This window comes from Propithecus coquereli, unplaced genomic scaffold (genome assembly GCF_000956105.1).
Source record: "Propithecus coquereli isolate 6110/MARCELLA unplaced genomic scaffold, Pcoq_1.0 Scaffold461, whole genome shotgun sequence".
NCBI classification, from domain to species: Eukaryota; Metazoa; Chordata; class Mammalia; order Primates; family Indriidae; genus Propithecus; species Propithecus coquereli.
The window spans coordinates 447917-449918 of NW_012150408.1; the positions used below are offsets into that span (position 1 = coordinate 447917).

General features: G+C 38.1%; 1 protein-coding gene across 3 annotated transcripts in view; it reads left to right on the forward strand.

The window, feature by feature from the left end:
• Positions 1 to 2002, forward strand: part of RAF1 (Raf-1 proto-oncogene, serine/threonine kinase) — an 82644-nt gene that overhangs the window by 45342 nt on the left and 35300 nt on the right. Inside the window, exon 1 of one of the 3 annotated variants that reach the window (XM_012655155.1) lies at positions 1565 to 1646. The exons of the other annotated variants lie outside the window; for them this stretch is intronic. The gene's annotated coding sequence lies outside the window, so the exon portion shown is untranslated. Of the gene's footprint in view, positions 1 to 1564; positions 1647 to 2002 lie in introns of those variants that run through there. 3 annotated transcript variants of the gene reach the window in all.

The following is a 2002-nucleotide window of genomic DNA, read 5'->3' on the forward strand; positions in this document are numbered from 1 at the left end:
ATCTTTAAAGAATGTTAATTTTATTTATTTATTTATTCATAGAGATGGGGTCTTGCTATGTTGCCCAGGCTGGTCTCAAACTCCTGAGCTCAAACAATCCACTCGCCTCGGCCTCCCAGAGAGCTAGGATTACATATTCTGAGTTTTAAATGGGAGCGACATGAGTAGTTGCATTTTTCAGATTGTTCTGGCTGTTATGTCGGGAGCCATGTCATTTCAGGCTAGTGAGATGCTCAGATGAGTCTTCCCTCCTTTCCTCATCTGGTCCTAAACGCCTTCATCTCTTCCTCCTTAGTTAGGAAAAAAAAGGATCTAGGGAAGAGCAACTGTAGGTAATCCTAAAAAGTGACCTCATGGTAACCTGGGGATAGAATTAGGAGCCAGTCAGGGCTCAAGTTTTGGTGCCAGAGGCAGGAGGCAGTGCATCGTGGCCCTATCACTTGAAGGCTGTGGGATCTTGTCCTACTGTTCCCCCTTACAGAAATAAAATAGAGCACAATGAATTTTTCCATTCATGAAAGAATGCATTTGTTTTTAAAACTTTTCTATTGAGCTGTGAAAGATCTTTCACATTGAGAAGTGGATTTCTACTTTGGCCTGTCTAGTTTTAGTATGTTTCTAGGTGTGTGTATATGTGCATATATATTTTTTTAACATGGAGCATTTAATCAGATCGGAGAGATCACAATGTTGGAAGCTAGATCTACATTTACATTTGAGAACGGTATCAACAGAATTTTCGAATGTCTTCATTTGAGATTGAAGTATGTTGCTGCTGTATGATCTTTTTAGAAGATACCTTTTTTTTGTTTTCAGATGTCTGCCCTTCAATAAATTGATTAAGTAATATCTTAGTATATGAGTTTTCTGTGATGAACAGGTTAGAGGTGTACCCCTTCTGCCCTGGGGCAACTTGTAGGGCCCTTGGCCTTGGAGTCTTAGGCTTGTCACTTCAAGCCAGAACAGCCTTGTCTGCTTACTTCAGCATGTCTTGCAAATATGATCCATTATTTTGTATGAGTATGGTGATATGAAAAAGATTAGGAAGCACTGACTTGGCATGCTTCTTAGCCTGTAAGTGGGTTTGATGTGGAGATGGAAAAATGAAAGTTATGAATGATAAATAATCTAAAACTTGAATAAAAGTAGATATATTTTTGTCAGTTTTTATTAAAAGTTATTGTAGTATGCTTTCTACTAAGTACCAGCACTGTATTTTTGAGTGCCTGCAAGACTTAGAATTCATCATAAAATTATTATGTTCTTAGACTGAGGTTACATTTAAGTCTTGTAAGTGGATTCTTTATTAATAGACTCTATAATATATTCTTCCCCTATAATTAAATATGGAATGAAATTTATTGTAGTTTGTCTTCTGAATAAGATATTTTTAAAGATATACTACTAAGTGGAGATTTAATTCACATATAGTAGTTCTTGACAGATATTTTCTATTTAAAAAAATGACTTTTTTTGTTGCATTATTCTGGTTTCTTTTCTTTCTTTCTTTCTTTTCTTTCTTATAGGTTCTCACTCTGTTGCCCAGGCTAGAGTGCAGGGGCCTCACATCATGATTCGTTGCAGCTTCAAATTGCTGGACTCAAGTGATCCTCCTGCCTCAGCCTCCTGAGTAGCTGAGACTACAGGTGCACGCCACTATACCCAGCTAATTTTTCTATTTTTTGTAGAGACAAAGTCTCACTAGGTTGCTCAGACTGGTCTCAAAGCCTGGCCTCAAGCAATTCTCCCACTTTGGCCTACAAAAGTGCTGGGATTGCAAGCACGAGCCACCTCGCCTGTCCTCTGGTTTCTAACTTAATTCATTTAATAGATATTTGAGTGCCTTTGTGTTCAGGTACTGTATTAAGTACTAAGACTATAGCAGTGATCAAGATTGGCAGGGTCCTACCCTTATGGAGCAAGAAGGAAGGTTAGGGGATTGACCAAAACTTTTTTTTTTTTTTTTTTGAGACAGAGTCTCACTGTGTTGCCCGGGCTAGAG